This window comes from Capsicum annuum, chromosome 4, assembly GCF_002878395.1.
Source record: "Capsicum annuum cultivar UCD-10X-F1 chromosome 4, UCD10Xv1.1, whole genome shotgun sequence".
Taxonomy (NCBI): Eukaryota; Viridiplantae; Streptophyta; class Magnoliopsida; order Solanales; family Solanaceae; genus Capsicum; species Capsicum annuum.
This window is the reverse complement of record NC_061114.1, coordinates 35028300-35041453: the sequence shown is the minus strand read 5'-3', so window position 1 is coordinate 35041453 and position 13154 is coordinate 35028300.

Here is a 13154-nt window from a genome sequence, read left to right as displayed (position 1 = left end):
TCAACTTGGAATAATTGCCAAGTCATCGAAGCGGTATCTTTCTCTCTACCCTTATTCCACATCAGCACCCAGTCATAGGCAACATCCTTCAACCGATAAGAAGCCAGCTCCACACTTTCTTCCTTGGTCACATGCATAATTTGTGTAATTTTCTTCATTTTATCAACATACATCTATGGGTCCTCACCTGCTCTCGACCCATGAAACTCTGGCCGATTCATCCGTATAAAGTCACGAATTCGTGTTGCTGCCAAATTATTCTCCTGCAGAGGTGGAGCATTGGCCTGAGTATTGGTGGTAACTTCCTGGGCTAGCATCTAAAAAGCTGTCCAAAATTTAGCATAGGATATCATCTCATGTAACGGATCATTAGGTTGAGGTTGGTTGTTGTTTCTGTGAGCTCGATGTGGAGGCATTTTCTGTCACAAGAACGGACGAATTAATAGCAGAAGGAAACAGTTGTAAGCATGATAGACTTTTGTAGAAAGAATGTAGATGTGGCACTCGGATATCACAAAACAACAACACCAAAACTAGCAACTTGGTCCTTGAACCATGAGGACTCATCACTGAAGGAACGTAGATGTGGCACTTGGATATCACTGTCGCTGCTGCGGCTGAGTACCTGAACCTACATCATGGTAAGAATGTAGACCATAGAAAAATATGTGGTTCAGCATAAGATACGTAATGAGTATGTGAGGGCGCATGCAAAATATAAATAATGTCATAAATTTTGTAAAAACGTATATACGGACCATAATGACATACCTGGCTTGAGTGACATTGAATCATGCAACTCATAACATCTTAGATAGGAAATGTAGGAGAAAAATCTCATAAATCATTATAGATCATCATAGGCAACTTGACTTACCACATCTAAACTCGGAGTGACTCGATATTTCAATAAACATGACTCTTATGGACAAGGGAGTTTTCTATAACCGACAACCCCACGTGAGTTACATGGAATACCAATGTTTGAAACCCCCATTGGTGGGAGCGTCATACTATTTGCCAAGGAGTATGACCTTAAAACTGCAATAATCACAATCCGGCTCTCTGGCCAATAATATCATCATCAAACAACCCTATGGTGGCACATAAGTTTGGGGAAATACCAAATTTCCCTCTCGGTGCTAAGTACTACTCCTCGATGAGCTTAGAACGCATTAGGAAATCCACCACAACATCACAAGGGTCTATCATAAGAACAAATCAAATCTCTTTCTTATTTATCAAATCATATCAATTTGTGGATTTCTAACTCAATACAATTTAGCTCAAAACATTTTAATCTTCCTCAACATCAACAAGGTATCAATGCTTTGAACCATAACCAACTCGACATTTGGACAAGGATATGAAGACTCAATAAATAATATTTTCAACAATTTAACTCATCAAAACCATCCAAAAAATACCAAGACTCATTGCAACTTCAATATCAACATTTCTTAATTTGCCGTCCAAATCTCATTTAAAGGTACTTGAGACATCAAACCATAGTAGGGATATAGAATTTCCAATATCAATTATAAATTCATAATAAGGAAATAGTTGAATAATAGTATAAATCAAGGCTTAACAAATTAAATCATCATACTCTCATAATCAAACACATTTTGGACATAATTCCATCACAACATCAAACACATATCAAATGACATAATCCCATAGCTCATGGACAATAATATAAGATATAAAATCATATTTTCAATTCATGGTAAAACATGTCAAATCTCATGTCAATGTAATTCAACAAAAATACCGGGCACAAGATTGAAAGGATAATCTTGTTCAAAGCCCCACATACCTAAAAATGGAAGATGAATATGAACTTTCGACTCCGGAAATTTATTCACGAAAATAAAAGGTGCTTCTCGAAGCCCTTAACATGATCAACTCGAATTCCAAATCACTTTGAAATTTCTACGGTTCAATCAAGAGACATAGAAGGATGAAATTTGGAGTAGTAGGGTTGGGGTTTGAGCCTTAGGAACTTCTAGAGAAAAATGAGCTATTGAATGCTCTTAATGGACTTAAATCCATGGTTTATCCGGATGGATTGGAGTAAGAATGACCAAAATACCCTTAAAAATCAAATAATGTCAAATCTATCCTTTGGTGGACTGTTTTGATAGGATGAAGTAGATCAACCATAACTTTTTGCTCCGATGGCCAAATTGGATGAAACCACTTTCATTGAAAAGAGGACTTTCAGATCTTTCTGTTGATATATAGTAGCTCACCCAGATTGTTATGTTCAAGGAGTTATGATCGTTTGAAGTTGACCCTAAAATTCGCCTGGCCTGCACATTTATTGTTTACCACTATTTACGGTTAGATCGGAATGATCATAACTCATTGCTTGAGTGTTTGTTTTGGATGATCCATATATCATTAAAAATTTTATTTGATGCTTTACGCGATAACGGGTTGCATATCCAGAAATTCCATACAGAAAAATTATTAATCACAATAAAGTACAGATTCAACACATTTTAGTCCGAGATCTTCATAGAAATTTTTTTTGAGGCATCACACTCTTTCTGAAACAATAGATTATGGAAAACCGTCTAATTTGACCAACTCTACAATGCAGAGTTTGGTATTATCCTCGGCTGAATAGGAGGTATGGACTGGAAAGAAATAAGCCAATTTGGTCTTCCGGTGTACAATGACCCAAACTCAATCATCCTAATGATGAGTACGAGGCAAATCCATCACAAAGTCCATGTATACTTCTTCCCACTTCCAAGTGGGAATATTGAACTCCTGCATAGACCCACTAGGCTTTTGATGCTCTATATTAACCTACTGACATGTAAAGCACTTACCCATAAACTCTGCAATATCTCTCTTCATCCTACTCCATCAATAGATCTCATTCAAGTCACGATACATCTTTATGGCCCCTGGATGGATAGATTAGCGCACACTATACGCTTTTATAAGAATTTGCTTTCTCAATTATCTACCTCTGGAATACATAGACGACCCTGACAACGCAGAACACCATCTCCCCCTTAGGAGAAAACCTCTACTTTCTGATCCTGGACTTACTATTTTAACTTGACTAGACTGAAATCTCTATCTTGGTTTTATTTCACCTCAGAAACTATAGATGATTCTGAATTAATCTGAAACCATATATCACCCTCTTCTGCATCGACTAAGTGAATGCCTAGTCTGGCAAGATGATGGATTTTCTAAGATAGCTTCTTCTTACTGTCCTTGACATGATCAACACTACCTATAGGCAGTTTACTGAGAGTATTAGCCACAATATTGGCCTTGCCCGGATGATAAAGGACACTCATGTTATAATCTTTTTAGAGTTCTAACCACCTTCTCTGATGAAGATTGAGATCTTTCTTAGAAAAGACATACTGAAGGCTCTTATGATCTATGAACACATTTACATGAACTCCATACAAGTAATGCCTCCAAATCTTTATGGCAAATACTATGGCTGCTAACTCAAGATCATGAGTAGGATAATTCTTCTAATGGGGTTTAAGTTGTCTAGAGATGTAGGCTATAACCCTACCATCTTGCATGAGGAAATAACCCAAACCTACTCTGGATGCATCGTAATACACTACAAAGCCATCTGAACCATCTATAAGAGCCAAAATTAGAGCTGAGGTTATTCAAGACTTTAACTCCTAAAAAATCTCTCGCAAGGATCTGACCACTGAAACTTGGCCTTCTTTCTGAGTCATTCTAGACATAGGGGATGCAATAGAAGAAAATCCGTCAAAAAACCATTTGTAATAGATAGAAAGACCCAAAAACCTCCTAATATCTGATGGAGAGATAAGGTGAGGCCAGTTTCTTACTACTTATATCTTTTGAGAATCTACTCTAATACCATCACTAAAAATGATATGACCAAGGAATTTTACCGACCTTAGCTAAAATTCACACTTTCTAAATTTGGCAAACAACTAATGATCTTTGAGAGTCTGAAGTATGATTGTGAGATGGTCTACATGACCACACTCACTGTGGGAATAGACAAGAATGTCATCTACAAAGACTATGATGAATATGTCCAAGTACTTCTTGAACACACGGTTCATCAATTCCATGAAAGTTGCTGGGGAATTGGTAGGACCAAAGAACATGACTAAGAATTTGAAGTGAACATACCAAGTTTGGAAAGCTATTTTTGGAATGTCACATTCTCTGAATCTGAGCTGATGATAGCCTGATATGAGATCTATCTTAGAGAAAAAGATGGCACCCTAAAGTTTGTCAAACAAGTCATTAATTCGGGGAAGTGGATACTTGTTCTTGACCATGACTTTATTGAGTTAATGGTAATCAATGCACATTCTAAGAGAATGATCTTTTTTGCGTACGAATAAGACTGGTGCAACTCACGGGGATACACTGGGTCTGATGAATCCCTTATCTAAGAGATCCTTCAACTACTCTTTCAGTTCTTTGAGTTCTGCTGGTGCCATTCTGTATGGCAGAATAGATAGAGGCTGAGTATATGGAACAAGGTCAATATCAAAGTCTATTTCCCTTTCAGGAGAATTTCCTGGAAGATCTTCGGGAAAGACATCTGAATATTCACTCACGACTAGGATTGAATCAAGATTGGAAGTCTCAAAACTAGAATCCTTAATATGAACAAGATTCTAGAGACATCCCTTAGATAGTATTTTTCGTGTTCGAAAGTAGAAAATAAGATATCTTCTAAAAGAAGATACACTACCCTTCCACTCAAGGACGGGTTCATTCAAAAACTGAAACTGGACTGTTGTATTTCTACAATCGATTGTGGCATAGCAAAAATAAAGCCAATCCATGCCGAGAATAATATCAAAATTAGTCATCTCTAATTTGACTAAGTCTGCTGAGATGACTTTCTGAGATATCATAACCGGGCATTTCATGTATATCCATTGGGCTATGATGATTTTACCTACTAAGGTAGATACTGAAAATAGCTCTGCTAGAATTTTGAGACTGACTCTGAAATCAACTGCTATATAGGGTGTAATGAAAGACAAAGAAGCTCCTAGATCTAGCAAAGCATAAACATGTACATGAAAGATCTATAACATACCAGTAACTATATTAGGAGAATTTTCCTGATTTTGCCAGGATTGGAGAGCATAAAGTCATTTTGGGGTTGCCCACTAGTAGCACTAGAAGTGGCACCCTGCTAATTTGGGCGATCAAACTAGGCTGAGGAATGGTTCTGCTGACCCTGATAGCCCGACTGGGGACAATCGCTGATTCTATGGCCTGACTTTCCATATCCAAAATAGACATCACTGCTAGCTCTGCAAGTACTCTTGTGGTTCTTACTACAAGTCTGACAAAGAGGATTAGTTTGGACATTACTGACACTGCCCTGAGACTTAAAGCTTGGCACCCTATCTCTATTACCATCCCTAAACTTAAGAACTGGAGCACTAGCTGAAGAAAGAGCTAAAACGGATGACTTAGGATGGAACTGAGAACGATTTCTTCCCTCTAACTTAGGCTGAGCAAAGTTGAAATGACCTTTCCTTGCTTTCTTATTCTGCTTCTCCCTCATCTTACCATTTTGCTCTTCTATCTGTTGAGAATGGGTCATAAGCCTGGACATATTCATATTACTGTTCAACATCGCAGACCTGTACTCATTGACCATACTATCATTTACCCCCGAAACATACTTACTCATCTTGGCCCTGTTATCTACCACTACATGGGAAACATATCTGGTTAATTGGGTAAACTTAGGAGAATACTCATTCACTGTCATGTTGCCTTGCCTGAGATTGATATATGCTAACAATTTAGCTTCTCTCAGCTCTAGGGGAAAGAATCTATCTAGGAAGGCAGTAGCAAACTCCTCCCACTAAAATGGCCTGTATTTACAGCCCTATATGCTTTCCATTATTTGAACCATACGTGAGACACATCCTACAACTTATATACATCTAGCTCAATGCTCTCACTAGTAGGAATCCCCATGATATCCATAACCTTTTGAACCTGGTCAAGGACTTCTTGAGGGTCCTTTTCTGACTTAGACCTGAAAAAGATTGAGGATTCATTCGGGTGAAGTCTCGAATCCAGGCAGCAGCTGAATTAGCCACTAGGTTTCCAGAATGACAGCTGGTCATTCATTCTGAGCAGTAACTAAATTAGCAAGAGTGGTGAATGCAGCTCTAAACATTGCATGAGAAACATGTTCATCCAAGGGATCTTCTTGGATGGGCTGAGGGGATGACTGATTCCCGTTTCTTATTTTGGGAGGCATGTTCTATAGAAGAAAGAAAGAAACAAATTAGACCAGACTAAGAGGTTAATTGGATATTATACTCACTGGCATGATCTAAATGCTGAAAGAAGAAAAACTATTCCAAAAACATCACATAGCCTCTTACACATTAATATGGCGCGCAACACACCTATGTCAAGATTCTACTAGATATGGCTTTTAGACTTCCTAGGACTCTATTAAACCTTAGAATCTGATACCAAGTTTGTAATGCCCCGAATATGGTACCCGAAATGCTACATAGTGCTCATGACCCCAGAGGACCACAAGCTAACCCATGACTGATATCTATACCTGAACACAGCATAATATACTGTATAATACCGAAATAAAGGCTATAAGATGATAAGGTTCAAAAGTGATAAAATAAAACATAACATCTTTTTGGGGTATGAATATAAAAAATAATTGAAATAAACTGTCTGAAATATGATAGTCTGAAAAGCCTCTAACTATCTGAATAAGGAGTTGATGGGACATACTCCCAACTAACTCTAAGTACTGTGTAGACTAAATAAAGTAATTCTCACATTCTCAAAGGATAAGGACTCACTACTAAATCTGGCTGTTGAAATCTGGAATGCTACTAATGCTCTGGAGCTCATACTTCTAAATGTATGGTATTAAACACCGTAGCGCAAATATGTTAGTAAGTTTGAATGTACTAGTATGCCAGTGGGGTAGGCAAAATGTAAAGAGATCATATGCATGAACTATACTAACTGAATAAATAACATAAATGTGAGAATACATGCATGAATACATAATAACTGTAACTGAGTTTGTGATAACATAAATACTAAATCTGAGCATTGATAACATGAGATACTGATAACTGATACTGAGTGACTGTATCTGACAGTCTAGGTTCTGATGGAACTAGATGAGTTCTATACTATTCTGAATTGACTATATCTAACAGTCCTAAAATTTTGAAGAACTATCTGAGTTCTATTAATGATACCGGGTCTGAAACTATAACTGTAGGAAGTAGTCATCTAACCGACATGCCCCTAATAATCTATTATAGCTTGATGGGGTCTAATCTATAACCCCAATTAGAAGGGTGTCAATACTGCACCTCTGGTAAGGACAAGCTGTCGGTGACCCTCATCTGATAGTGTCCCAAAAAGAGAATGGTGGGACCCTCATCGGACAGTGTTTATCTACCTCATCAATCCTCATCTGTCAGTGTTGATATCTCAACCTATGCTGGCTATATAGTTCTAGAACATAAGGATTGCTTCTAAGAATCACACCCTCAACTATCGGTGTGTGTCCTCATCCTTGGGATTACTGAGTTTACTGAGTTTTCCTGAGTCACATAATTGACTAAATTCTACTAAACATGGCTTGACTGAGGATATCATGAAAAGATGATACTGGCTCTAGTCACATATCTAAATTATCGGGTATTAGATACCCCCAGGACTCGATAACATAATAGTAATTCATGGCATAAATTCTAAAGCAAAACAATAGCTAAACACATATTCACAATCCACTGACTAAGATATTTCATCAAACACTTGACATGTATGAACTTGTATATGAATGTAGATTTTATATTATCATACTAGTAAGACACTTTTCCTTCCCATAGGCATTTAATCAAACACATAGTGAGCATAGTATATGTAGACAACATTACGCAACAAGTAAACATCATCATTTAGTTCTAATTTCGCCATTCAAAGTTTTAGTATACTTGAACTTTTAAAAGAGATTCTTAGGCTTCACGGACAAAAGGAGTCCATGAATAACCACTATGCATACCTTAGTTAAAGAATTTGGAAGGACTGATGGAGAGTTCTTATGATTTGACCCTTGAATTTGAGAGCTAGGATTTCTTGGCTTGAGAGATAGCAACTCTATTTGGGGAAAATAAAGTGAATAATGATATCCTAAGGTCATAATATGAATAGGGGTGGCAAACGGGTGGATTGGATTTGATTTGGACAGGTTAAATTAGGATCGAGCAAAAATGGTTTGGATTGCAATCCGTCCATATAAATCTGAGTAAATATGAATTTGGTCAAATATGAATTGGGTAAAAATAGTTCCAACCCACTTTAACTCCTAAAGTCAAAAAGTTAAAACTTCTATATCATATCAACTTGACTTTTTTTCCCTTTTTTTTTTTTAAAGTTTTTTTCTTTTTAGTTTTTCTCTCCCTCTTCTATATGTAGCCTCTAGTTTTATTTTTTTACTTTGTCATTTTTTTTTCATTTGGTTTTTTCTTCTCTTTTCTATCTCTACACTTTGCTTTTTTTTTTTTTTTTACTTTTTTCTCTTTTTTTATTTTCCTTTTTAGTCTCCTTTTTTCTATTTTTTATTTTATTTTGTTTTTACTTCTTTCTCATTTTTTTTGGTTGTACTTTATGTTTTATATTTTTTTATTTTTGAAGAACATGGTTAAGTCGAGTATAAATTATGAATGATGACTGAAATATCATAACCACTCAGTATATTTGTTTTACCATGATTTTTTTTCTTTTTCCTTTTCTCCTTTTTCATTATTTTTTTCTTATTGATTCTTTTGTATTTTTTTCTGCAATTCTTTCTTTACGTTTTTTTCTCTCTTCTATTTCTAACTTCTACCTCTTTTTCTTTTTTTTTTCTTTTTTGGTTTTTTTCTATTTTTGGTTTTCTTTTTATTTCATGATAACAAAATTACCATATGCGCATATTGATTTATATTCGCTCAACATTTATAATTTGTGTGAGTACACTTAAGTGGACTCCAACCAATGGACAGATACAGAGATAGTATCCTGAAAGATTTTTGGGATTACATTCGTCAAACTAAATATCTTTAGGAGTCGCAAAAAGTAAACAAATTAAGGTTTCTACGTACTTCCTGCCTTGCCTGACCCTAAGCTCTTCCTTTCGTACCTTACTTCTGCTCTAAAGAGAACTCTAAGATGAGGGAGTTAGAAGTCGAATTTGAAGCTGGACTTTCCCATAATTGAGGGCTATGTGGATCCTATGCCATAGATGAAATGGAATAAAGATGAACCAAGCTACTTAATGCAATTGTATTTGTATTTATTTTTTAGACTTCAAACTTGTATTTTTAATTTTTAGTTTGCACCGTCATATATATTTTATATAATTCACACTTATATTTTAAAATGAATATTTTATATTTGTAATTTACTTTGACTGCACATTTTATTTGTATTTTATGATTTTATTTTACTTGTATTTGTATTTATATTCTATTTTCATTGATGAACTTGTATTTTGAAAGATCTATTTTATATTTGTATTTTTAAGTTGACAGTGTATTATATTTCTATTTATAATTGCATTTATTTGTATTTGCATTTGTAGTTTACAGTATCATTTTGTATTTTTAAACAATTGAAAAAGAATAATTATTTTACTTTCTACGAACACTTATATTTATATATGTTGATACAACTTGCATTTTATTGATATAAATTAAACAATAGAAAGAAAAATAATAAAATTATGCAAATAAAATTGCTAAATTATACAAATACAAATGTTACATTTGTATCAAATGATACATGTTTATACAACTTGAACCATACACTTACTAATGATACTTGTTTATATACAAATATAAATGATTTGATATACAAATACTAATGACACATTTACATTGAATGATACATTGTATATTTATATATTTTAGTATCGAGAAAATATAATTAATTCATACACTTATTTGTATATAAATACAAATAAAAAATTATAGATATTGACAACTAACCTATTCAAATAAAAATAATATAATTATTTGAAATATATAGTATGATACAAATAAATTTAAAGTAAAAAAAATTATAAATTATAAAATGCCATGAAAAAAATGAGAAAAAAATATAAAAAATAAGAAAAATGACAAAAATGATTAACCAAGAATGAAAAAGGAGAAAATGGAAATACAAAGAAAAAGAATACAAAGAAAAAAGAAATAAAATTGAAAAATAAAAAAATTGATGAAATAGAAGAAAGAAAAAAGTGTAAGAAACGAGTAAATAATAAGTGAAAAAAAACTAAAAAAATGAAAAAGAAAAAAAATTAAATAAAAAAAGAAAGAAAAAACAGTAAATTAAAGGAAAATGAAAGAAAGAAAAAGCTAAAAAAGAAAAAAAAAAGAGAAATAAAAGATAGAAAAAAATAACAATAAAGGAGTGAGACTATGGATTATATTTAATTGATAAGAGATGCTATAAATTGTGTAGACTAAATAAAATAACTAGAAGCTTAAATTAATTAACCCATGTAGGTCTCAAGCGAATATGAATGATGAAATAAGAATGAGAAAGGGGAAAACAAAAAAAATACAAAGAAAAAAGAAAAAAAGAAAAAAAATAGATAAAAAAATGAGAGAGAAAAAAAGAAATTATAAGAAACTAGTAAAAAATGAAAAAAAAATGCAAAAGCAAAAAAGTAAATTAATGGAAAAAAGAAATAAAAAAAAAACTAGAAAAGAAAAAAAACTGAAATTTTAAGCATAAGTCGGTGATCTCTGTGTTTAAATGGGTACCCATATTTTACCCATTTTGTCCATATTTGTATGAGCTTTTAAAATGAGTTGAAGTCCATATTTACCCTTTTGAAATATGAGTAATCCAATTCAATAAATATGGGTTAAATGGACTTTTTTCACAAATATGGTCTGAAATTGCTAGCCCTAGGTTATACAGGGTTAAATTTTGTGTTTAAGGATGAAAAAAAATATGGGAAAATAATCATTTAACCCTGGACACGTCTTTTGATTTTTGTCAAAATCTCCCAATTTGGAAGGCTGGCGTGATGCGGCGCTATCGCGCCATGTCACTGAAAATTGCCCATTGGGAACAGGGCAGAAGGCGTGATGCAGTAAAATTGCATTGCAATACTGGATGAGACCTGGAAGTTTGACGCAATGCGAAGACATCGCATTGAGACACTGAAAAAAGGACAATTCTAAATTTGAGACCTGGTACGATGCGTCATAATTGTGGAGGCTCACTGGATTTTGCCGATTATCATTTTGGCCTGCTTCGCAATGCGTTGATGGCTTGGTGATACACTGTCTCACTAAAAAGGCTCTAACTCTTCGCTCGGGTGTCAGATTTTGGCAAATTTGGTATCGATGGAAAGCTTATTCAATTTTCCAATGATAAAAGGTAAAAATCTTGAAAATACCAGTTGTATAAAAGTGGATTTATCTTTAAAACATGTCTCTGACATCTTTGGAATAAATTTAACCTAGGTAAAAGTATGGGGTATTATAGAACCACAGAAAGTTGAGGCAGTTAAACGGTGGCCTATACCCATGACTCCAACCCACATTAGGAGGTTCTTCGGCTTGGTTGGGTGTTTTTGCACATTTATGGAGAGTTTTTCATATATTATTGCTTCATTGATTAAGTTAACCTAGAAAAAGGTTTAAGTTTTATGGTTTGATGATTCTGAAGGTAGTTTTGAGAAGTTAAAGGATAAGTTTACTTTTGCGCCTATTTTAATCCTACTCGAGGGTACTGATATTCTTGTTACATATTGTAATGCATCTCAGGTGGGAATGGATTGTGATTTGATGTAGAATCATAAGGTTGTGGCCTATTCTTCTAGGCAGCTTAAGGTTCATGAGAGAAATTACCCACCTAACGATATAGAGTTCACAACTATGGTTTTTGCTTTAAAGATATGGCGCCATTATTTGTATGGGGTGTATCTAAATATTTATTTAGACCATAAGAGCTAGTAGTATGCATTTTCGCAAAAGGAATTGAATCTCAGGAAGAGGCAATGACTCTATCTACTTAAGGATTATGATATGATCCCTCACTACAATCCAATTAAAGCTAATGTAGTTGTTGATTCTCTTAGCAGGTTTTCTATGGGGAGCTTGTCTTATGTTGATGAAGACAAAAGTAGGTTGGTGAAGGATATTCATAGGCTAGCTAACTTGGGAGTTCATCTTTTATATTCTAAGGATGGAAGAGCGATTGTTCAAGAGGTGGTTAAATTATCTCTTAGTGCTGAGGTGAAGGAGATGCAGATTTTGGATCCCATACTTATGTAAATTAAGGAAGATGTGGGTCAACAAAAAGTTATGACATTCAAGATTAGGGAGGTGGTATTTTGAAGTATCAGGGAAGTTTGTGTGTTTTTGATGTTGATAGGCTACAGGAAAAGATTTTGACAGAGGCTCATAAGTCTGGATATCCAATTCATCCAGGTTTCACTAAGATGTATCATGACTTGAAGAAAATCTACTGGTGGAATATTATAAAAGAGATGTGGCAAATTTTGTAGCTAAATGTATGGTTTGTCAGCAATCAAGGTGGAATAATAATATAAACCATCCCAAAATATGGTTTCACAATGTAAGAACAATTTACATATAATTTGGAGTCGTAAAATACAATCGATAAACCAAAAAGGAGCACTAGTTTGTCTCTAAATGAAACAAGGCATAAAACAAGTAGGAAGGGGTAGGAGGTGAACTCTGGAAGCATAGAGCAGCCACTACATTGAATGTATTAAATCATCTCCCAAACTCATTTGCAGTGCAATGCAATCATACCTAGATCTGCACCAAAAGTTGCACAGTAGTGATCAGTACTGTCCATTTGTACTCAATAGGTTTCATAGGCTGACTAATCAAAGTATGAAATATGGTATATAAATACACACTACGAACACGTCACCAGTAACAAAAAATTATGAAATATGGTTGCTCACACCTTCTCTACAAATTGTTTAAAATATATCACATAAACAAGATACAAATACAAAAAAAAAATACAAAATAGATATACATAGAATCAAGCATGAATGCACAACACTAAAGATGCATAATGTATGAGATGCAATGAGGTTGATGATAATG